General features: G+C 36.3%; 2 long non-coding RNA genes across 3 annotated transcripts in view; both read right to left on the minus strand.

The window, feature by feature from the left end:
- Nucleotides 1-25,089, minus strand: part of LOC116532558 — a 179,246-nt gene that overhangs the window by 147,822 nt on the left and 6,335 nt on the right. The window lies entirely within an intron of this gene.
- Nucleotides 16,854-22,259, minus strand: LOC116532567. Its single transcript, XR_004260909.1, has 2 exons — nt 22,147-22,259; nt 16,854-20,252 (listed from the first exon to the last, which is right to left on the minus strand). It is a non-coding gene; the product is annotated as an uncharacterized LOC116532567 (long non-coding RNA).

A 25,089-nucleotide genomic window follows, 5' to 3' on the forward strand; every position in this document is an offset into this window, starting at 1 on the left:
TTCATGCAACTTAATACCACTTAGCAATAAAAAGGAATTAATCACCGATACATGCAACATCAAGATGAATCTAGAAACACTATGGTAAGTAGGAGAAATCAGACACAAAAGCTACAAACCAAATGATTGTATGACAGTCTGGAAAAGGCAAAACTATAGGGCCAGAAATCAGATCAGTTTTTGCCACGGGCTGGGGACAGGGATAAGTTAATGACTACAAAGAAGATGGAGATAATTTTTTGGAATTATGAAAATGTTCTATCTCTTTGACTGTGGGAGTGGTTTTACTGTTGTATACTTTTGTCAAAACTCAAAAGAATTATACATTTTAAACGGGCCAATTTTACTTCAGGTAGATTGTACTTCAAAAAATCTAATAAGATGAAAAAGGCTCAGAAATGCTTCAGCAAGAAACTGGTCTAAATGTTTTTTTAATTCACAATTTTCTAAGATTATTTGTTACTTACAATTTATTTGCTACTTCTTTTATAATATTGTAGAAGTCTCAATCATGCTTTACTATATTAATTCTGGAATGTTAATCCAAAAGATATTTACTGCTACAGTACATACAAATAGGCAATATAGTAAATAATTACAAAAAGAAAGTTTCTTAAATTAATTTTAGAATTATAGATAAGAAAAGTTTCTTAAAGTAATTTTTAGGATTATGGACATATAGAGGCATAATATTCCATACTTTGAGTACTATAGAAAAGCAGTATAGAATAGTTTCCAAGAGAAAATTATTAACATTTAAGGAATGTCTACTATTTGATACTGCAAGAACTGCTGAGAACAGAGAGCTAAAAGACACATTTCTTGCCTTCAGGTTGCTCAGCAATAAATGTGGGAGAGAGGCAAGCCAACTGATACTGAAAATTAAGCATAATGAATGAATCTAGAAGTTTTCACATAGTTACATGTGAGCATTCAGGAGGTACCTACAGTTCTAACTCAGAGAAGCAGGCAATGAATGGCTTAAAGAAAGGTTCCTTGAGGTAGTGCCTGAACAAGGTCTGTTGGCACAGGTTGACTTTAGGTAGTTATAGAAAGCAGGGGAAGGGAGAGAGGACACTGCAGCAGAAGTAAAAACAGGTACAACATGCGTGATAGGACCTTTGAGAGAAACATCAAGTGGTTCTCCACTGTCAGAATACCATGATTTTTGTGGAGATTTTAATAAGAGCATGACTTGAATTTGGATTTTAAAAGGCAATTCTAATTGCAATGTAGAAATGTTTGGAGAGGTAAGACTAAAACACAGAAACCAGGCAGAAGGCCTATTATGGTGTTTGAGGTGGAAAGATACTATGGGTGGGTATTAATGAACATGGAAAAGAGGAGACATATGATAGAAATATTTAGAAGCAAGATATGATACTAGTTGAACACTGAGTGAATATTCAGAATGAGGTAGAATAAGGGGTTCTTTCTGGGTACTGTGAAGAAAACACAGAAGTAAAGTTCCAGATAAGGATTCTTCTCAAATTACTAGCTTGATACATAAAACAATATTTATACATTTTTATTCCTTATAATTTTTATTCTTTACAATTTTTATTCCCTATAATTCTCTTACAATGTTCCACAGGCAGGAGATTCTTAAAAACTGTTTGTTAGATGAATGAACAAATGAACAAACTAGAATAGTGAAGAACTAAATGTTAATAATTTCAGATTCTGGGAATAGACAGACAAGAGAGAATTTTTAAATAGAATTTCAAAAAACTACAATTGTTTCCAAGGCTCAGAAAATTCAACTTCTTCCAAAGTCCTATGAGTCAAATAATAAGAAACACTGTATTTTTTATTTTTTTGTGTGTTTACTTTTTATTGATTTTCCCAGCTTTAGTAAAATGTAGTTGACAAATAAAATTATATATATTGAAGGTGTACAATGTGATATTTTGATATATGTATACATTGTAAAACCATTAAACCAAGCTAATGAACATATCTATCACTTCACATACTTAGTTTGTGGTGAGAACATTATAAAATCTATTCTCTTAGCAATTTTCTTTTATATATGTATACATATATACAGACACTTTTTTTTTAAATTGCATTTTAGGTTCTGGGGTACATGTGCAGAAAATACAGGATTGTTGCATAGGTACATACATGGCAATGTGGTTTGCTGCCTCCATCCCCACCCCAACCTTCCTACCCCCCCGTCCCCAGTGTGTGATGCTCCCCTCCCTGTGTGCCTATGTTCCCACTGTTCATTTTCCTTGTCCAATCTACCATTGATGGCCATTTGGGTTGGTTCCAGGTCTTTGCTATTGTTAACAGTGCCACAATGAACATACGTGTGTATGTGTCTTATAATAGAATGATTTATAATCCTTTGGGTATATACCCAGTAATGGGATTGCTGGGTCAAATGGTATTTCTAGTTCTTGATCCTTGAGTAACATAGCAAGACCCTGTCTCTTAAAAAAAAAAAAAAAGTGGGATAAAGGAATAATCAGAGTATTCTAAATGGCGTTGTCAGGGAAGCTCTCATTAAGAAGGTGACTTTGGAACAAAGAGCTGAAACAGGACAAGGAACAAATTATGGAATGATTGGTGGGGGTAGGCTGGTAAGGAGGAGGATGGGAAGATGAGAGACACAGGAAAGAGATCTTTTAGGCAGTACAAAATCTTTGAGGTAGAATCATTTCTAGCATTCTTCATGAATAAGAGGCTAGAACAAAAAAACCAGTGGGGCTGGAGCAGAGGGAAGGGGGGAAATTAATAGGCAGTAATAATAGCAAGTTATTAGCAGTTTGCTGTATAGCATTATATTCAGGTCTGAGATAGAAGCTGTTGGATGATTTCTGAGTAAAGAAATAATGTGATCTAACTTATCTTTTAAAGGGCCCACTCTGGCATTTATATTGACTATAAGAGGACAAGGTGAAGCAGGAATCAGTTAAGAGGCAGTTGTAATAATCTGGGTGAGAGACAGATGTGGTAAGAAGTGGTTAAATTCTAGTCTATTTTAAAGGCAGAGCCAATAGGATTTGTTGACTGGTTGGATGTGGGGTATGAGAGAAAGACAATGAGGTTTTTGGCCTGCACACCTGAAAGGATGGAGTTGCCAACAATGAGGAAGGGGTGACTGTGGGAGAAGCTGGCTTAGAGAAGGCTGGAAGAATTGAGCAGCAGGAGTTCAATTTTAATCATGTTAAGTATGAAATGTTTATCAGACATCCAATTGGGGGTTTTAAGTAGGAAGTTGGATACAAGAGTCTGAAGTCAGAGGAGAGGTCTATGCTGGAGACACAAACCTAGAAGTCACTAGCCAAAAGATGACATATAAAGCTATGAAACCAGGCTGCATGTAGTGGTTCACACCTGTAATCCCAGCCCCTTGGGAAGCCAAGATAGGATTGCTTGCACCCAGGAGTTCAAGACCAGCATGGACAACATAGGGAGACCTTGTCTCTATTAAAAAAAAAATAGTTATGGAACTGGATGAGATTATTTAGAGTAAATACAGAGAAGATGTCCAATGACTCAGCTTTGGGCATTCTAACAATGCCAGGCCAAAGGAACAAATAAAGGAGTTTGAGAAAACGTGGCTAGCAGGCCAGGAGGAAAATCAAGAGAATGTCTTGGAAGCCAGTTTAAAATGCTGCTCATAGATCAACTAAGATGAAGACTGGAAATGAACCAGTGGATTACAAAGACGAAGGTCATCTCTGTCCTTGATACAACATATTTGGGAGATAGAGGGTACAAAATTCTCAGTGATAACAACATGTTTCATGCTTATTAGCCAAAAGAATAGAAAATGAAGCAGGAGAGAGAAGAATTGCTGGAATGATGGCCTGGGCTGATTAAAAGGCTTGAAGTCTAGTGAAAACAACTGCAGGGGTTGGCCTTACGTAGGAGCATAAACAACTCACAAATAAGAATAAAAGCCAGAATATATGTTTAGAAAAAATAGCTTATGCTCACTTATTACTACTATTTTTCTTATATTTATATTTTATCTTTGACATACATTTATTATTTTAAAAGTAACTTTTGGTTTTACTACTGTACATATTTTATTTTTATATATAATAAAACAATGGCTTTGTGGCTTTCTTACTTTCAGTTCAAAGAGCCTTTCTGAGTTCAAGCAATTCTAGTGTGCCATTACACTACTTCAAAAGGCAGAAATAACTTGAATTCATAGAATAAATTTCAAGCCTCTTCACTGTTTTCCTCAACCAGGAAAAAAGTAACCAATACCTCATAAGGGTATTCCATGAACAGAGATATGCAGGGGTATGAGAAGGATAATACTCTTTTTAGTCTGCATTATTTATCCCATATAATGGTATACCCCAGGGTAATATAATACTCTAGAGTAAATAATATACAGGGAGATAATATTTGGCATTTGTTATATTCAGGCTAAAAGAAATACACTGGTCTTTTTTATGATGCATAATTTAGAGCAAGGACTTTTCAAATATTTTCAGTGATTCATCAGTAATCTAAATATTACTACTATTAAAATGGGGTTTCACTCTGTTGCCTAGGCTGGAGTACAGTGGTATGATCAAAGCTCACTGCAGGCTTGAACTCGGCTCAAGTGGTCTTCCTGCTTCAGCCTCCCAAGTACGTGGGACTACAGGTACAAGCCATCACACCTGGCTAATTTCTTAAAAAAAAATGGTAAAGACGGGGTCTTGCTTTGGTGCCCAGGCTGGTCTGGAACTCATGGCTTTAAGTGATCCTCCTGCCCTAGCATCCCAAAATGCTGGCAACAGGTGTCAGCCATCACACCTCATTCTAAATATTATTAATGACCTAAATAAATGAAAATACCAGAAACTAGCATAGGGTCTCACAAATTCAAGTTATATCTTAAATATAAATGGGAAACATCATTTTTCAAAAAGTTATTTCATATAATTCTATTTGTAATGTACTTTGTATGTGTGTGTATATATATATATATATATATACACACACATATACACATATACTCATATACATATATACATGTATATATAGTCAGTTACTATTCAGATACTTTGCATAATAGCTGAATTTAAGCTTTTAATGTGGTAAATTTAGTTAAAAAAAAAAAAAACCAAATCCCACATGTGCTTGCTATTGTTGGTACTACTGAATATATGAGTAGATAACAGTTTTTTGATGAGATATAAAACATTATCACCTTATCTTTTACTAAAATTTATTTATTTATTTTTACAAAGAGGGAGACTAAAGCTCCAAGAAATGGAGAACTTTACTGAGATCATTCTTTTTTTTTTTTTTTTTTTTGAGAGAAAAAAAGAAAGCGAAAGAAAAAAAGAAAGAAAGAGGAAAGAAAGAAAAAAAAAGAATGAAAGAGAGAAAGAAAGAGGAAGAGAAAGAGGGAGAGAGAACAGGAGTCTTGCTTTATTGCTCAGGCTAGAATGCAGAAAAACAAACACAACTAAAAATAAAGTAAAATAAAACATTAAATGAGGCTGGGTGAGGTGGCTTATGCCTGTCATCCCAGCACTCTGGAAGGCCAAAGCAGGAGGATCACTTGAGCTCAGGAGTTTGAGACCAGCCTGGGCAATAAAGTGAGATCCTCTCTACAAAATTTTTTTTAAAAATTAGCCAGGTGTGGTGGCACATGCCTGTAGTTCCAGCTACTTGGGAGCCTGAGGCAGGAAGATTGCTTGGGTCCAGGAAGTTGAGGCTGCAGTGAGCCATGTTTATGCCACTGATTCAGCCTGGATAACAGAGACCCTTTCACAGAAAAAGAAAAAGAAAAAAAAGAAAGAAAGAAAGAAAAAAAGAAACAAAACATTAAATTAATAAAATTAACCAATATTTTTCTATTTCTAGAAAATAATCCATGGATATCAGTACAATTAAGAAAAATGCATTTTATCTTAGGAGAGCATGTGCCACTGACTGAATTATATTTTTCTTTCTCCTTCTTTTTTTTTTTTTTTTTTTTTTTGGTCTTGTATAGTGTATTAGTTTGTTCAGGCAGATGTAGCAAAATACCACACACTGGATGGCTTAAACAGAAGAAATTCATTTCCTCCCAATTCTGAAAACTAGAAGTCCAAAATCAAGGTGTCTGCAGGGTTATTTATTCTGAGGCCTCTCTCCCCAGCTTGCTGATGGCCCTCTTCAATGCCTTCATATGGTGTTCCCTCCATCCGTGTTGTCCGTATTCTAATCTGCTCTTCTGGTAAGGACACCATCATGCTGGATTAGGGCCAATATGAACCAACTCATTTGAACTTAATCATCTCTTTAAAGGCCCTATGTCTAAATACTGACATATTGTGAGGTAATGAGAGTTGGGACTTTAACATTTGAGTTTTGGGGAGACACGGTTTGGCCCATAAATAATACAGTATAGTTAGTAATAGAGAAAATGCTTGACTTAGAAAAGGCCTTAAGATACTTTTATTTACATAGTCATATTTTAATAGTAGCTCGATCAAATTAATCCCTTGGAATTCATTTTATTATAATAATTAGAACGTTCATTCTTTACCATTTTAAACAGAATCATCACTTTGTGTTTTTTGAAAAACCAAGAATGATTTTTAGACTACACATAGTTTTATAGTTCACAAGGAGTTTTTCTCTTTTTATTCTTTTTTGAGTCTAGCAACTCTGTGAAATTGGTACTCATAACAATCTGGAAAAATATGGCTACGTCTAAAACTTTTGTTTTCCTATTCTTCACTCAAATGGTCATTTAAAAGGTCTCACTGTGTTGTCCAGGGTGGTCTTGAACTCCTGAGCTCAAGTGATCTTCTTACTTTAGTTTCCCAAAGTGCTGGGATTACAGGCATGAGCCACTGCACCCAGCCTAATTTAATGTTTTATTTTACTTTATCCCTAATTGTGATTGTTTTAGTTTAAATTTTAGTTTTAAATTATGCTATATGTAGAAAAGAGAACAGCAGATAAAAATTTATGTGCAGGAGAATTTGGGAGACTCAAAAAATCAGCAAAAATTATAAGGGATTTTCTAGAAGACTGACTTAGGTCTAAGCCCATCACTGCACAATGCTTTTTCAAGTACTGTAAGCATGGCTGCCTACATCTATAAAAGGTGGCAGAAGCAGGGTGAAATTAAGGAAAAAGGAAAGGCTTATTTTGTAAACAGGACTAAGCTACCTTTTTGAGTACTTATATTAGCACGTAGTTTATAATCAGACTTTCCTCAGATGCCAATAGTTATTTTAAAGCTATGCACAATGCATAAAGCTTCAGATGACTCCCAGGAGGATAGTAACTATGGTAAACTAAAATTCTGTACTCGCTTTTAATGCTGCAATTAAGGGCAGGGCCACATTTAAATAGGATCAATGGCAAACACATGGCATTCCTTCCCCTCTTCTGGGGATGTCCCCAGAGATCCATCACTCAGCTAAATCAAATTAACTGAATCATTGTTCCACTCATTGAGCCAGTATGTTCATTGCCTAAAAATTCATAACTGTGCCAGCTGTGGCTACCACTCTTATGGTGTGTTTTTTCCTGTTGGTTAATATCACGCTTTTCAGTGAGTAAAACAATAAGATATTTGGAACAATGGAGCTCCCAGCTCAGCACTTAAGCGCCTATAAGGGACAGGCTGTCTCCTCAAGCAGCTTCCTGACCCCTGTATTTCCAAAGAGACACCTTGTAAAGGAGAGCTCAGGCTGACATTTGGCAGGTACCCTTCTGGGATAAAGATAACAGAATAAGAAACTGGCAGCAACCCTTACTGTTCTGCAGTCCCTGCAGGTGATCCCCAGGCAAGCAAGGTCTGGACTGGACCTCCTGCAGGCCTACAGCAGAGAGCCTGACTGTTAGAAAAAAAACTAAAAAAGAAAAAACAGAAGTAACTTCAACATCAACAAAAAGGAAGTCCACTCAGAGACCCCATCCAAAAGTCACCAACTACAAAGACCACAGATAGATAAATCCACAAAGATGAGAAGAAACCAGCACAGAAAGGATGAAAACACCAAAAACCAGAATGCCTCTCCTCATCCAAGGGATCACAACTTATCACCAGCAAAGGAACAAAGCTGGATGGAAAATGAGTCTGATGAATTGACAGAAACTGCCTTCAGAGGGTGGGTAATAACAAACTTCTCTGAGCTAAAAGAACATGTTCTAACCCAATGCAAAGAAAGCAAGAATCTTGAAAAACGGTTTGACGAAATGCTAATGAAAATAAACAGCTTAGAGAAGAATATAAATGACCTGATGGAGCTGAAAAACACAAGACGAGAACTTCACGAAGCATCCACAAGTTTCAATAGCCAAATAGACCAAGCAGAAGAAAGGATATCAGAGATTGAAAATCAGTTCAATGAAATGAAATGATAAGGCAAGATTAGAGAAGAAAGAGTGAAAAGAAATGAACAAAGCCTCCAAGAAATATGGTATTATGTGAAAAGACCTAATCTACATTTGATAGGTGTACCTGAATGTGATGGAGAGAATGAGTCCAAGCTGGAAAACACTCTTCAGGATATTATCCAGGAGAACTTCCCCAACCTAGCAAGGCAGGCTAACATTCAAGTCCAGGAAATACAGAGAATACCACAAAGATATTCCTCAAGAAGAGCAACCTCAACGCAAATAATCGTCACACTCACCAGGGTTGAAATGAAGGAAAAAATGCTAAGGGCAGCCAGAGAGAAAGGGTGCGTTACCCACAAAGGGAAGCCCATCAGACTCACAATGGATCTCTCAGCAGAAACCCTACAAGCCAGAAGAGAGTGGGGGCCAATATTTAACATCCTTAAAGAAAAGAACTTTCAAACTAGGATTTCATATCTAGCCAAACTAAGCTTCATAAGCAAAGAAGAAATAAAATCCTTTACGAACAAGCAATTGCTGAGAGATTTTGTCACCATCACCACCAGGACTGTCTTACAAGAGGTCCTGAAAGAAGCACTAAACATAGAAAGGAACAACCAGTACCAGCCACTCCAAAAATGTACCAAATGGTAAAGAGCATCAACACAATGAAGAAACCCTATCAACTAACAGGCAAAAAAACCAGCTAGCATCAAAATGGCAGGATCAAATTCACACATAACAATATTAACATTAAATTTATATGGGCTAAATGCTCCAATCAAAAGACACAGACTGGCAAATTGTATAAAAAGTCAAAACCCATTGGTGTGCTGTATTCTGGAGATACATCTCACATGCAAGGACACACACAGGCTCAAAATAAAGGGATGGAGGAAGGTTTACCAAGCAAATGGAGAGCAAAAAAAAGCAGGAGCTGCAATCCTAGTCTCTGATAAAATAGACTTTAAACCAACAAAGACCAAAAGAGACAAAGAAGGGCATTACATAATGGTAAAAAGATCAAAACAACAAGAAGAGCTAACTATCCTAAATTTATACTCACCCAATACAGGAGCACCCAGATACATAAAGCAAGTTCTTAATGACCTACAAAGAGACTTAGATTTCCACACAATAATAGTGGGAGACTTTAACACTCCACTGTCAATATTAGACAGATCAACGAGACAGAAAATTAACAAGGATATCCAGGACTTGAACTCAGATCTGGAGCAAGCAAACCTACTAGACATCTACAGAGCATTTCACACCAAATCGATAGAATATACATTCTTCTCAGCACTACATCGTACCTACTCTACAATTGACCACGTAATTGGAAGTAATCACTCCTCAGCAAATGCAAAAGAATAGAAATCATAACAGTCTCTCAGACCACAGTGCAATCAAATTAGAACTCAGAATTAAGAAACTAACTCAGAACTGCACAACTTCATGGAAACTGAACAACTGGCTCTTGAATGTTGACTGGATGAACAATGAAATGAAGGCAGAAATAAAGATGTTCTTCGAAACCAACAAGAACGAAGACACAATGTACAAGAATCTCTGGGACACATTAAGCAGGGTCTAAAGGTAAATTTAGAACAATAAATGCCCACTTGATAAGCAACAAAATATCTGAAATCAACACCCTATCATCAAAATTCAAAGAGTTAGAGGAGCAAGATAAAAAAAAAAAAAACTGAAAACTCAAAAGCTAGCAGAAGACAAGAAATAACTAACATCAGAGCAGAACTGAAGGAGATAGACACACAATAAAACCCTTCAAAAAATCAATAAATCCAGGAGCTGGTTTTCTGAAGAGATCAACAAAATAGACAGGCCACTAGCCAGAATCAAATAGATGCAATAAAACAAAAAAGGGGATATCACCACCGATTCCACAGAAATACAAACTACCATCAGAGATTACTACAAACAACTCTGTGCCCATAAACCAGTAAACCTGGAAGAAATGAATAAATTCCCGGACACTTGCACCCTCCCAAGCCTAAAACCAGGAAGAAGTTGAAACCCTGAATAGACCAATAATAAGGGCTATAGTTGAGGCAGCAATTAATAGCCTACCAACCAAAAAAAAAAAAAAAAAGCCCAGGTCCGCAGGGGTTCACAGCTGAATTCTACCAGATATACAAAGAGGAACTGGTACCACTCCTTCTGAAACTATTCCAAACAATCCAAAAAGAGGGAATCCTTGCCAAATCATATTATGAGACCAACATCATCCTGATACCAAAACCCGGCAGAGACTGAACAAAAAAAGAAAATTTGGGGCCAATATCCATGATGAACATTGATGCAAAAATGTTCAATAAAATACTGGCAAACTGATTGCAACAGCACATCAAAAAATTTACCCATCACAATCAAGTAGGCTTAATCCTGGGGATGTAAGGTTGGTTCAACATATGCAACTCTATAAACGTAATCCACCACATAAACAGAACCAAAGGCAAAAACCACATGATCATCTCAATAGATGCAGAGAAGGCCTTCGACAAAATTCAACAGCCCTTTATGCTAAAAACTATCAATAAACTAGGTACAGATGGAACGTATCTCAAAATAATAAAAGCTATTTATGACAAGCCCACAGCCAATATCATACAGAATGGGCAAAAACTGGAAGCACTTCCTTTGAAATCTGGCACTATACAAGGATGTCCTCTCTCACCACTCCTATTCAATACAGTATTGGAAGTTCTAGCCAGAGCAATCTGGCAAGAAAAAGAAATAAAAGGTATTCAATTAGGAAAGGAGGAAGTCAAATTGTCTCTATTTGCAGACGACATGATTGTATATTCAGAAGACCCCACTGTCTCAGCCCAAAATATCCTGAAACTGATAAGCAAATTCAGCAAAGTCTCAGGATACAAAATCAATGTGCAGAAATCACAAGCATTCCTATACACCAGTAACAGACTAAAAGAGAACCAAATCAAGAGCGAACACCCATTCACAATTGCTATAAAGAGAAAAAAATACCTAGGAATACAACTAACATAGGATGTGAAAGACATCTTCAAGGAGAACTATGACCCACTGCTCAAGGAAATAAAAGAGGACACAAACAGATGGAAAAACATTCCATGCTCATGGTTAGGAAGAATCAATATTGTGAAAATGGCCATACTGCTCAAAGTAATTTATAGATTCTATGCTATCCCCATCAAGCTACCTATGACCCTCTTCACAGAACTGGAAAAAATCATCTTAAGCTTCATATGGAACCAAAAGAGAGTCTGCATAGCCATGTCAATCCTAAGCAAAAAGAACAAAGCTGGAGGCATCATGCTACCCGATTTCAAACTATACTACAAGGCTACAGTAATCAAAACAGCATGGTACTGGTACCAAAACAGAGATATAGACCAATGGAATAGAAAAGAGGCCTCAGAGGCAACCCCACATATCTACAACCATCTGATCTTTGACAAACCTGACAATAACAAGCGATGGGAAAAGGATTCCCTGTTTAATAAATGGTGTTTGGATAACTGGCTAGCCATGTGCAGAAAGCAGAAACTGGACCGCTTCTGGAAATCTTACACTAAAATTAACTCCGGATGGATTAAAGACTTAAACGTAAGACCTCACGCCATAAAAACCCTAGAAGAAAACCTAGGCAAAACCATTTATCACATAGGCATAAGCAAGGATTCATGGCTAAAACACCAAAAGCATTGGCAACAAAGGTCAAAATAGACAAATGGGATCTAATTAAACTCCACATGTTCTATACAGGAAAAGAAACAATCATTAGAGTGAACCAGCAACCAACAGAATGGGAATAAATTTTTGCAAGCTACCCATCTGTCAGAGGGCTAATATCCAGAATCTACAAAGAACTAAAATAGATTTACAAGAAAAAAACAAACAAGCCCATTCAAAAGTGGGCAAAGGACATGAACAGACACTTTTCAAAAGAAGACATACATGAGGCCAACGAACATATGAAAAAATGCTCATCATCACTGGTCATTAGAGAAATGCAAATCAAAACCACACTGAGATACCATCTCACGCCAGTTAGAATGGCGATCATTAAAAAATCTGGAGACAACAGATGCTGGAGAGGATGTAGAGAAACAGGAACACTTTTACACTGTTGATGGGGTGTAAATTAGTTCAACCATTGTGGAAGACAGTGTGGCGATTCCTCAAGAATCTAGAAATAGAAATTCCATTTGACCTGGCAATCTCATTACTGGGCATATATCCAAAGGGTTATAAATCTTTCTATTATAAAGACACATGCACACATATGTTCACTGCGGCACTGTTTACAATAGCAAAGACCTGGAACCAACCCAAATGCCCATCGATGATAGACTGGATAAGGAAAATGTGGCACAAATACACCATGGAATACTATGCAGACATAAAAAACAATGAGTTTGTGTCCCTTGTAAGGACATGGATGAATCTGGAAACCATAATTCTCAGTAAACTGACACAAGAATAGAAAATCAAACACCACATGTTCTCAGTCATAGGTGGGTCTTGAACAATGAGAACACATGGACGCAGGGAGTGGAGCATCACACACTGGGGTCTGTTGTGTGGGACGAGGGGAGGGACAGTAAGGGGTAGGGAGTTTGGGGATGTATAACAAGGGAAGAAATGCCAGATATAGGTGACAGGGTGATGGAGGCAGCAAACCACATTGTCATGTGTGTACCTATGCAACAATTCTGCATGATCTGCACATGTACCCCAGAATCTAAAGCACAATAAAATATTTTTTTAAAAGATATTATAATTGAGGTTCTCTTCAATTCAGGGAAATTCTTCACGCTAACTTTTCATGTCAAAATCCCTAAAGTGCTATATATCCTGGGGCTAAACACATGACCTGGCAAGATTAATGAGCAGAAGCATTTTTAAGAAGGGAATCTAAAATTATACTTCATGAAGTAAGGAGGAAACTTCTAGTTAAACCTGCCTTTATTTCCTCATCCTCCTGTAGCACCCCCCAACATTAAATTAATAAAATTACTAATCTTTTTCTATTTCTAGAAAATAATCCATTAATATTAGTAAAATTAATTTTTAAGAAAAAATGCATTTTATCTTGGGACAGCATGTACCACTGAGTTAATTTATTTTTCTTTCCCTCCACCACTTTTTTTTTTTTTTTTGGTCTTATATAGTATATTAGTTTAGGCAGATGTAACAAAATACCACACACCAAATGGCTTAAATGGAAGAAATTCATTTTCTCCCAATTCTGAATACTAGAAACAAATATTTTTTTAAAACAGAACAGAAAATATAACAAAATAAAGAAAAAGAAAGAGAATGTGAAATTTCAACAAAATTCTTGAGGTAGAAAGCTGATGAAAAGTAGTGTCCAATAAAGGAAGCTATAACCTGGTGCCTATATAGAAAGTGATCTATGAGAAACATCCTTTCTTTCCTTTTTCTTCATTTTTTTTTTCATCCGATTTGCCCTCCAAACACCCAAAACACATGGGACATTGGTAGTGAAGTTTGCTGAAAACAAGGAGAATAGTTGAAAGTGGCTAAGTCCCCAGATTTTATCTCCTGTCCCACAACTATAAGTTAACTAATTTCTCCTGTATTTTCTTCCAGCTTTTCACTCTGCAGGATACCAATGTCTTAACCTCTAGTTGAATTATTAGATATGAGAAGCTCTGGAATGGGAGCAATGGCCAGAGTCAAGTAGGAGAAGGGAAAAGGGACTGAAGCCAAAGGGATTAAGTCTAAGTTTTCATAGTGATTATTGGAACACCAGCCCCATTCCTCTACACTGCTCCTGGAGCACAAGCATTAAGAGAGAATGTGATGGTTAACACTGACGTGTCAACTTGATTCAATTGAAGGACGCAAAGTATTGATCCTGGGTGTGTCTAAGAGGGTGTTGCCAAAGGAGATTAACATTTGAGTCAGTGGGCTGGGAAAGGCAGACCCACCCTTAATCTGGGTGGGTTCTATCCAATCAGCTGTCAGATGGCTAAAATATAAGCAGGCAGAAAAATGTGAAAAGACTAGACTGGTCTAGTCACCCAGCCTACATCTTTCTCCTGTGCTGGATGCTTCCTGCCCTTGAACATCAGACTCCAGGTTCTTCAGTTTTGGAACTCAGACTGGCTCTCCTTGCACCTCAGCTTGCAGACAGCCTATTGTGGGACCTTATGATACTGTGAGTTATAAATTCCCTTTTATACATGTATCTATCCTATTAGTTCTGTCCCCCTAGAAAACCCTGACTAATTCAGAGAATAAGATAATTATTCTCTGGGGGAACAAAATGACTCACAAAGATAAAATCTATTCAAATTGATGCTTGAGAGATACTATTTATTTTAAAAGCAGCTTAATTACCAATTGTTATATAATTAAGGTACCCTGTTCACAAACATACAGAGCTTCCATACAGCATTCCAGACTCTTACACTTAAATTAGAAAAATCATTGAAGCTAAGACATTTGAAGAAAGTCTTCAATATGAAATACAGACAACTACTGCAAGAATAAAACAAGAAGAGCATGCTATAAAAACAGAACAGAGAAGAAAAGCTTTTAGAAATAAAAAAATAGGATAGCCAAATAATGATAATAATAATAATAATCAATAGGAGATTTGACAGAGAATGTGAAAAATTTCCCAGATAGAACAAAGCGTAAAAGAGATGGAAAACGAGATAAAAAGTAAAGAACTCAGAAAATCTAACAAAAAAAGTTTTCAAACAAGAAAATGAAGGGAGTGAAATCATCAAAGGAATTACACAAGAAAATTCTCTAGAACTGAAAACTTTATTATGAAAGCACTTTTAAATGTAAAACTGGACCCAATATATAATATATACATTTTTTAGTATGCTGAAATATTTCTCTTATTTTCACATTATGTTAATGCCTTGATTTACTAAATAAATGTTTTTGTTTGGCATCTTTAAATTTTTATAACATACATACCAATTTTTAAAAAAACAAAAAGATCCAAACTGCCATACACAGCATTTTACTAGTTTAATAGTAACTCTGTAACAAAAACATCTCTGCAAAACTTTGCTTTCAAAGGAAGGCTAAGGAACAGCTCATTTCTTATCTAAGTCACTGGCCATATGGATAGAAACTCAAATTAGCTAAGTAATAATGGGGAATTTATTTAAAAGAATATTTAAAGGATAAACCACTATTTAAAAATGCAAGGGCAGGTTTTAGGAGATATTAAAACAAGGAAATAGGATGCTATGAAGATCAAAGGCAGTTTCAGCAGTCCCCACTTATCTGCAGGCTTATGTTCCAGGACCTCCAGTGAATGTCTGAAAACAATGGTTAGTACTGAACCCTATACTTACAGATACCATGTTCATTTTTTCCTACATATACATACCTATGATAAAGTTTAATTTATAAATTAGGCACAGTAAGAGATTAACAGCAACAATAATAAGATAGAACAATTTTAACAATATACTGTTCACAATTTCATAGAAGATTCGTTCTTACTGGAGATCCTAGCAAGAACTTTCACCTTTTCACTTAAGGGACACACTTAAAGGTTTCCCTTTGGCATATCTGAATGGCCAGCATCATTATGCTTGTTCTTTGGGACCATTATTAAGTAAAATAAAGGTTACTTAAACACAAGCACTGTAATACTGAGACAGCCGATTTGATAGCCAAGAGGGCTATTAAGTGATTATCAGGCAGGTAGTACATGCAGTGTAGACATGCTGGGCAAAGGGATGATGTATGTGCCTGGTTGGGAGAGAGCTGGATAGCATGACATTTAATCATGCTTCTCAGAACACTGTGCAATTTAAAACTTATTATTTCTAGAATTGCTATTGAACATTATTGGGATGTTGCTGACAGTGGATAACTGAAACTGTGCAAAGGGAAACCATGGCGGGGGGGACTACCCTACTTTATTCTATTATCTTTCTTCAGGGTCCACAGGAAATCTCATCTCTTCATCTTTCTACGTGCCTGAATCATTACTCTCTTTCTCTACAGAGTAGGTATCTCTGTTATTTAATCAAATCCAAACATAGCCATTCCAAGGTCAATTTAAGTGATCTAACTAAATAATCCAAAGTTGCTGACTAGGATTTCTAAATTCCAATTCCAAATGCTTACAAGGGAGAATCTGATTGGCTCAAGCTGAGCCAATCAGCTGTGTGAGTGTGTGTGTGTGTGTGTGTGTGTGTGTGCGTGTGTGTGTGTGCGCATGTGTGTGTGCTGCCTGTGAATGCTGGGGGAGGATGTCATATGGCCAAACCATTTGCTCTACCTACTCAGCTCTCTTGATAAGGACCCAAAAGGTTTCTTTGTATCCCTAGCCACAAACTCCAACAAAGTGAACACTCAATAAATACGGAGTAATTAACAAAGATTTCAAAAGAGGTGGAAATGTGAAAAGTGTAAAGAAGAATGTATGTTTTTCTTATCATTCTTGAATACTTTTTTTTCCCACGTGTATGCACTGGAATTCTAAATCAGGTTTGTGATAGGAATCTCCCAGTCCCATTCTATTTTTTTTTTTTTTTTCTAGAGATATTCCCACAACTGACCAGCATTTTAGGCCAGTATGATTCCCTGTTGCTGTGAGTTGTTACCTGATTTTCACTTTAGCTGCCAGTGGTATGAGAAAAGAGCCTGTGTCATGGGAAAGTTTTGCAGAAGTTGTTCATGCTTTTGTTACTTTGCCTATTAATAAAGAATTTAAAAATTACGCTTGTATTTCTTTCTATATGAAACCAATTCTTACATCTCTGTTTTATATTGTATGTAGGCAAGCAATAAGGTACAGTTAAGATAATGAGTGATGGGCTGCAAGACATATATTAGATTCTAAAATTCAAGATATTTGAACTAGCATGTTAACCCCATAAAAATATCACAAATATTCATTTCTTGAAAACTATCATTTCCTTCTAAAGCTGAAAAAAAATTAAATTAAAATTATGTTAAATGACACTCATATCTTGGCTTTCCTAACGACATTAAGGAAAAATCCTGTATCTTAGCAGAATTCATCAGCAGTGTTCTATTGGTTAAAGAGTTTCATTCTAGGTTATATGTGGCAAAAGACATGAAACAGGTGTGCTTACAATTTCATTTCATTCCAAGTCTTCATAGAAAAGATAGTTTAGAGTAGCTAAATGCTTATTTTATAAGCTTAGGAAACCATCTGGGCTTCCTAGATATCTGGCTGAAAATTCAAGACAACTGTTTTTAGATTTTACAAATATAAAGCAGGAATATTAAAGTGTGGATAAAAATGTAACGAATAAAAATTATATTTGCTTCTTCTGAAATCTTTCAAATCTCTACCAGACTTCTATTTAACAGTCACCAATAAAATATTACACAATGTGCTAGATCATCTTGTATTACAGTTGAATGATGAATGGAAAAAAAATAGAAATCACTCATGAAGTGATGACTTCATTGAAGTGATTATTTGTAACCACTTAAAATAAATTTTAAGTGGTTAAAACACTCATGTTTATTTTTTTACCACTTAAAATTTATTTTCTTCAGGTAATATATGCTTTTAGATATTTTCAAATTTAGTCTTCTTAAGAACATTCTGAGATAGGTATTATTACCTTCTATCAAAAGTGACAGTCAAGGACTTACGAAAGATTACACTGTCAATTACTGATGAAGCCAGAAATCAAGTCGAAGTTTTAGGATTCTAAGAATATCAGTGTTTTAGTACGTTAGCTACAATTGAAAAAAATAACTAATTCAACAGAGTTTCTCTTTGGCAGTAGCTGTGAGAAATGGCATGGCCTTATTTCTGTTATGTCTTCATTCACATCATTATTTGCATGCCTACAATTTCATTTGGGTAGCTATTCCTTAGTGACAATATCTTCAAAAACAACTATCTCTTTATGGGCTTGTCCACTGGTAATTCAAAGATATATTTCAGAAGCTCAGCTACATGAGTCTTTCAGCAAAATACTTTCATATTTTATTAATACTGCATATAATTTTTCTTCAAATTAATCATTTCATTCTTCTCACTTTAAAAAAACTACCTATTTAAGTTAGTTTCATGAAACTATTCTTAAATGATCATAACTTGAAGCCTTACAGAACAACTCTCAGCATCAGACCAGCGTACTCTGGTTGAACTTTTGTTTTTCAGTTAATTGTGCTTAGTGTGCAGCTCAGGTTGATAATCTTGTCTGTACTGACACTCAAATATCTACTCATTGATATTATGCTGCCAGTTATAACTATTTTCATAAGTGATAAACCAAATTTAGCTCTTGATAGTTCCAAAATATTTAACTATTATCATTAACACTTCTCAAAAAATGATACCAACATCATTTTTGTTTTTCATTTCCTAGTATTTTTTGGAATGGGAAAAGTCATGCTCAAAATTAATGGTTTAAGGTGTTGTCTGTTTATGAACTAAATGACAATGTGCAGGTCCACTTCATATTTTGAAAATATGTAATCTGAGTCTTCATACTCTATACTCATGTTGAAACAGGCTAGATTAATAGCAATCCTAAATACCATTTCTGGCTACTAAATTAATTATTCCTTAAATTAATAAATTAGGTATCTTAATTAGGGCAAACAATACATTAAAATAAAATAATTTTCACAAGTTTGATTGAACATGTGTATTTCAAACGTAATATATTTTTATTTTCTAAGAATTCTGATGAGGCAAAAAACACTATGTTAAAAAAGGTATAATTCTTCTTGAAAGTTTGCAGTGTAGAGAGCTCTATAATTCAGGAGATTTATAACTTTTCTTCCTGTATGTGGATACTATTTGATTTACTATTTTACTGAGAACTTTAGCTAGGAAGTTTGCCAGCAGAATTATTTTATAAAAGAAAATGGCATGCTTTGCTTTCAACATGACTATTGTAAAAAAAAAAAAAATCGACTGAAACTAGGCTATTAAGGCCTCTTTTCTCTTTTTTTCCTAAGGAAAATAAGGAAGTTATGACAGAAAGTAAAATAAAAATAAGCAGAAAGCATAAATTTGTAAAAGCACAAGTCAGATTGAGAAATTTCTCCTAGCCTAAAGCATTACAACCGACACTGCATGCAGGCAGAATTTTTAAGGGAGTCTCCTGTATCATCAAGGGTCTAGATTACATCATCATTGATTTAATTTTTTCCATCCCTAATTTTGATGATTTTGCTTTCCCAAAGGCTGTTGTAATTTATCCCATGGGTTCTCAAAATAAGTAAAATTTAAAATAGAAACACTGCTTCTGTGTTTTCTTTATTGTCTTTGCCATTTGTTAAAACCACACCTATTTGTAGAGGTAACAGTATCTTCTGCTCCAGTTCCAGTGAAAATGCTTTTTATATATTAGTTAACTATTTTGTCACTCAAATCAAGCAGAATTTTTGTGATTTGTAAAATGAAAAACTAACAACACATTTACTGTGCTTTAGTGTAAAACTTAACCCAAATGAATTTTGCTGAATTTGAGACAAGAGCTATATCCAAAACAAATTTGCCAGAAATGGTTTGCATCATGAGATACTTCAAGTATAATTTTATTTTTCTTCTTAGATCAGACTGTAGCAAGCCTTCCCCAAACATGTTTTAAAAATAAAAAAATTACAGTAGTTTGTACTTTCTAATATGTTCACTTCTTCAGAGATCTACTAGGAAAGAGAAAAAATTCTTGAAGAGGATAATGAGTCCCAGCTGAAAATCATGTGCCAAGATGCTCAGTGACACTTTTTCTTTAAAGACATAGATAATGAGGATAGAAAACAAGTTTTAGTTAGTTGGAAGTGTTTCTTTAAAAAGAAATTTAAAATCTAGAAGTTGCCACCTTGAAAATATTTCGAATTTTCCCAGTTTATCTAGTGGAAAGGATTAAAGATGTTGTCAGCAGTTCTCAGAGCCATTTGTTACCAATCTAGGTGGAAGCTGTCACTGGTCTCTGCTAAAAAAAAAATTTAAACTTCCTCTATTGCAAAGACTGTTGTTTAGTGAATCCTTACAACTTCTTTGGTGTTAAATTAGCAACCTCAAGATGAAATGAGGTGAATTGTAGCTGTTACTTTTAATGTCCTCGCTTAGTAAAATAAAAAATTGGCAACCTTTATTTTTTCTCTCCACCCTTTGCCTTAAAATTTTACTGGTTCATAAAGCCCCCAAATAAGTGACCACATTGATTTAATGATTCTTCTTTGTCTTTACACAAGTTCTTATTGAAATATTCTGGCAAAGATCGTGTGCATGACATACAGGTGTCAAACAGAGCTAAGAGTTTAGTGACAGACACAAGTAATAATTACAATTGGTAAGATAGGTGCTTTTGGGGAGACGGAAGCTGAGCATATGAGAAGGGCACATAACCCCAATCTGTGGAAGTCAGGTAAGGATTTCTAGGAAAGAGATTTTTTAAAAATGTAAATATGGGTATGTTGTACTCATGAGCAAAGTATCTCTTACATGCTATCTAGACTCTTAGGAAGGCAAACCAACGGGTTGCTTTATTATCATGTTATTAGAGCGAATGGCTTCAATGAGAATCTACTGAACTGTGATGCAAGGATCATGTCCCAGTCCAAACAACAGTTCTTTAATAAGCAGAGATTCATTTCTCTATATACAGGGTAGCAGGATAACATTTTTTTGAATCAAGAAGTGATTTTCTTTTTTTCTCTTCTGAAAGTGAAACTTTTTTTCACTGTTCTCCAGGCCCTGAATCACTGTTTCAGAGAAAGAGAGTATCGGTGCGGTGCGGTGGGGGTGGCGGGGGGAGCTAGGAAGGGGCAAACTGTATCTCTCTGGTTTGGGTTTTCAAAACTCATCAAAGAGAGTATATGTAGGTGTCTCTGGATAAATCACAGGTAAGACAGTACCTAGAGAATAAAGCACTTAGGATGAGAGGAAACATCCCCTGAGACTGAAATAGTCCTCTCTCAGGGATTGGGGAGTAAAGTTTGGAGTAGAGAAGAAGAGAGACCCAAGGTGAGCTGATGAAAGCAGAGTGGCTTCCAGGGAGATAAGCCCTAAGTTTAGTCAGAGTGTCAGGGAGGTGAGAGCATCCAGGAAAAAAAAAAAAGGCTGAAATATGAGCCCAGGGAGGAAAACCCAAATTCCCATGTGATCCATACCAACTTAAGAGAGCTACAAGACCCAGGGACACTTATGAAGAGAAAGAAGAGCTGTATTGTGAACTGGAGGACCATGTGGACTTCTCAATGCCTTGAGACTATGTAAGAATGAATGATAGAATTGGTATGGCTGTACTGGTTGATAAATACCAAAACTGATAAATATTAATTACCCAGAACTACTCACCTACTCCAAACTAAAAGACTAATGCCTGGAATAGCAGAGGAGCCTCCAGGACCCCATGTAAGCACTTAAGCTAGTGTCTGCTTTCTTTCTGACTGGTCACTATATTGCTTATCTATTACCATATAATATTTTACTTCCCAAATTGGCAGCATAAAGCTTATTTTTAATGTCACAAATTTTCTGTGAGTCTTGTGAGCTGGGTGGCTCCAGCTCAAGGTATACCAGCTGAGATGTCATCTGAGTCTGTAGTCTTGACTGGGGCTGGAGGACCAACCCTAAAATGTCTCACTCCCATGGTTGGCAAATTAATGCTGGCTGTTGAAGGATGCCTCAGTCGTTGCCACATGGACCTTTCTGTGGGGCTGCTTGAGTGTTCTCATAATGAGTGATGCAAGAGAGGGCAAAGCAGATGTCACATGTCTTTTATGACCTCAGAAAGTCATATCAATCATTTCTGAAACATTCTATTGATAAGACAGGCCGTTCCTATTCAGTGTAGGAAAGATTACATAGGATTTACTAACCAGAAGGTGCAAATCACTGGGGACCATCTTGAAGGCACTCCCATGACAGCTGGTGACCTTGCCTATAGCTTGTTAAATATTTTGAATACCACTTTCACACGAGTCAGAGTAGCCTGGAAAGAGGTAGAGGCAGCAGGATGAAGCTAATCCCAAACTGAGATTAAATTTTTGTCTTCTCCAAAGGATGGTACCTCAAATAAAAATTGAGTTTTATAGACAACCAAAAAATGTGAGAAAATATTTACAAAGCATGCATCTGACACAGTTCTAATATTCAGAATCTACAAGGAACTTAAACAGTTGAACAAGCAAAAAACAACCCCATTAAAAAGTGGGCAAAGGAGATAAACAGACACTTCTCAAAAGAAGACACACAAGTAGCCAACAAACATATGAAAAAACTTTTGCCATTACTATTCATTAGAGAAATGCAAATCGAAGCCAAAAAGATACCATCTCTCACTAGTTAGAATGGCTTTTGTAGTAAAGTAAAAAAAAAAATAACAGATATTGACAAGGCTGTGGAGAAATACCGTTGGTAGGAATGTAAATTCAGCCACTATGGAGAGCAGTTTGGAGATCCTACTACTGGGTATATACCCAAAGGAAAATAAACCATTCTACCAAAAACACACCTGCACCCATATGTTCATTGCAACATCATTTGCAATAGCAAAGACATGGAATCAACATATACCCATCGATGGTGGACTGGATAAAGAAAATGTGGTACATATACACCATGGAATACTACACAGCCATAAAAAGGGATACAATCACGTCCTTTGCAGTGACATGGATGAAGCTGGAAACCATTATCCTAAACTAATGCAGAAACAGAAAACCAAATTCTGTATGTTCTCAAAAGCAGAAGCTATACATTGGGTATATGTGGTCATAAAAATGGGAACAACAGACACTGTGGAATACAAAAGGGGACTAGGAGGGAGGGAGATAAGAGTGGGGGGGAAAAAAACCTACCTATTGGGCTGGGTACAGTGGTTCACATCTATAATCCCAGGACTTTGAGAGGCTGAGGCAGGCAGACTGCTTGAGCCTAGGAGTTAGAGACAAGCCTGGGCAACATGGCGAAAACCTGTCTGTACAAAAAATACAAAAAATTAGCCAGCGTGGTGGCATGCACCTGTAGTCCCAGCTACTGGTTGGGGAGGGTATAAGGCAGGAGGATTGCTTGAGCCCATACCCAGGAGGTAGAGGCTGCAGTGAGTCTTGATCGTAACACTGCACTCCAGCCTGGGTGACAGAGTGAGACCTTGTCTCAAAACACACACACACACACACACACACATGCAAACCCGAACTACCTATTGGATACTATGCTTACCATGTGGTGGCCGGATTCATTCGTACTTCAAACCTATGTAACAAACCTGCATATGTACCCGATTCTAAAATAGATGTTGAAAAAAATTTGTTTTATAAAAGTGTAAATTTTGTTCTTACACACCTGAGCTTGTGTATTGAGATTCATAACTACTGTGTCCCATGTAACTGCTCCCTGAAAAGAACTGCCAAAGTTTTCTTCTGTTGCTTTAATTCTTTAAAACAGACAATCAGCAGTCCTCTTCTGTTGCCAAAATTTTTAAAAACAGACAATCCTTCTCTCTGAAATTCAACTTTACCAGTCATGTGAAGTCTGGGAAGCACTCTGCCTTCTCCCATTAGGTACTGATTTCATCGTATCATTCCTTCTGGCAGTCCAGAGTATGGACCATTATTAATTACCTTCCCAGAAGAGCATCCGTGTAGCACAGCAGATGTTAACTAAGGCTGCTTTGGCATTTGGATGAGAGAACAGCAAGATGACATTGAGGGGCTGAATATTTACTCAGCATTCATATTTCACACCTGTAATCAATTATCTACTGTTGGAAAATACTGATAAATTTATCCTTGCTTAAGTTTATTAAGAAGCAACCATCAATGACAGTATGGCAGCTAGCCACTGAATTATCTAGGGGCATTCTGAGTGCGGTGTCTTTGGAATTTTCTAGTATTTCATGAAGAGCTTGAATTCTAGAATTTTAGAAATGCTGCCCCTTTTTCAGAGTTTTACTATTATTCTTGGAATGACATTTCTAAAATTCTAAATTACTTTGATATGTTTGGCAGCTGAGTGAAAAAATGAGGAAGAAATATGAAGTTCTAGGTAATTTACCAATGGTAGTAGTATTAGTCTCCACCCATGAAAAGAATGAATGATTCCTGATTTATGTTTCATAAAAACAAGCCTCTGTGGATTACATGTATTCTACCACATCTTTTCTTCAACACAAGGCAACCATTGCTGAACTATTTATAATATAATAAAGACATTCTGTGCAGTTAAAATGTAATTTCCATATGTCAAATCACTAGTGACTTCTGAAGAACACAGACCCCTACCTCTCATCAATAATTGGTTGTTGATGATTTACCTAATAGTGCTGAGGTTGTGCATAGTCAGAATGGAAAAATAATAATAATGGCAGCCATGAGGTATACTGTTTGAATCTCCCTTCAAAAAAGAATTTGCTGAAGTATTACAGGAAGTTGACAGCCTCCAGCTAGTAAAATCTTCCAGATTAATCACAGATTTTGAGCTGAGGCTATGTCCTTCTGGGTAGTCCCCAGCCAATAACTGAGCATGTCACTACACGAGGCCTGGCAATTTCTGCCCATTGTGGGTCACCTCTAATGGGCAATCTTTGCTCAGAAGCTTCTCACTGAGCTGGCTGATACTTTGTCAGATCTAAATCATGGTCTATGGCTCTTCCTGCCCAATCTTTCTTCCTATCCACTTTTAACAACTGAAAGCACCCCCACATCACACCCCCATCCACACTGGACACATGTTCAAGTTCATTATTTAAAGATTCAAGGGAAATGTGTAAAAGAAACATAATGAACAGAAGGAAATAAAAATATTTTATTGCTCAAAGA

Source organism: Sapajus apella, unplaced genomic scaffold (genome assembly GCF_009761245.1).
Source record: "Sapajus apella isolate SASKATOON/1434 unplaced genomic scaffold, GSC_monkey_1.0 scaffold3, whole genome shotgun sequence".
NCBI classification, from domain to species: Eukaryota; Metazoa; Chordata; class Mammalia; order Primates; family Cebidae; genus Sapajus; species Sapajus apella.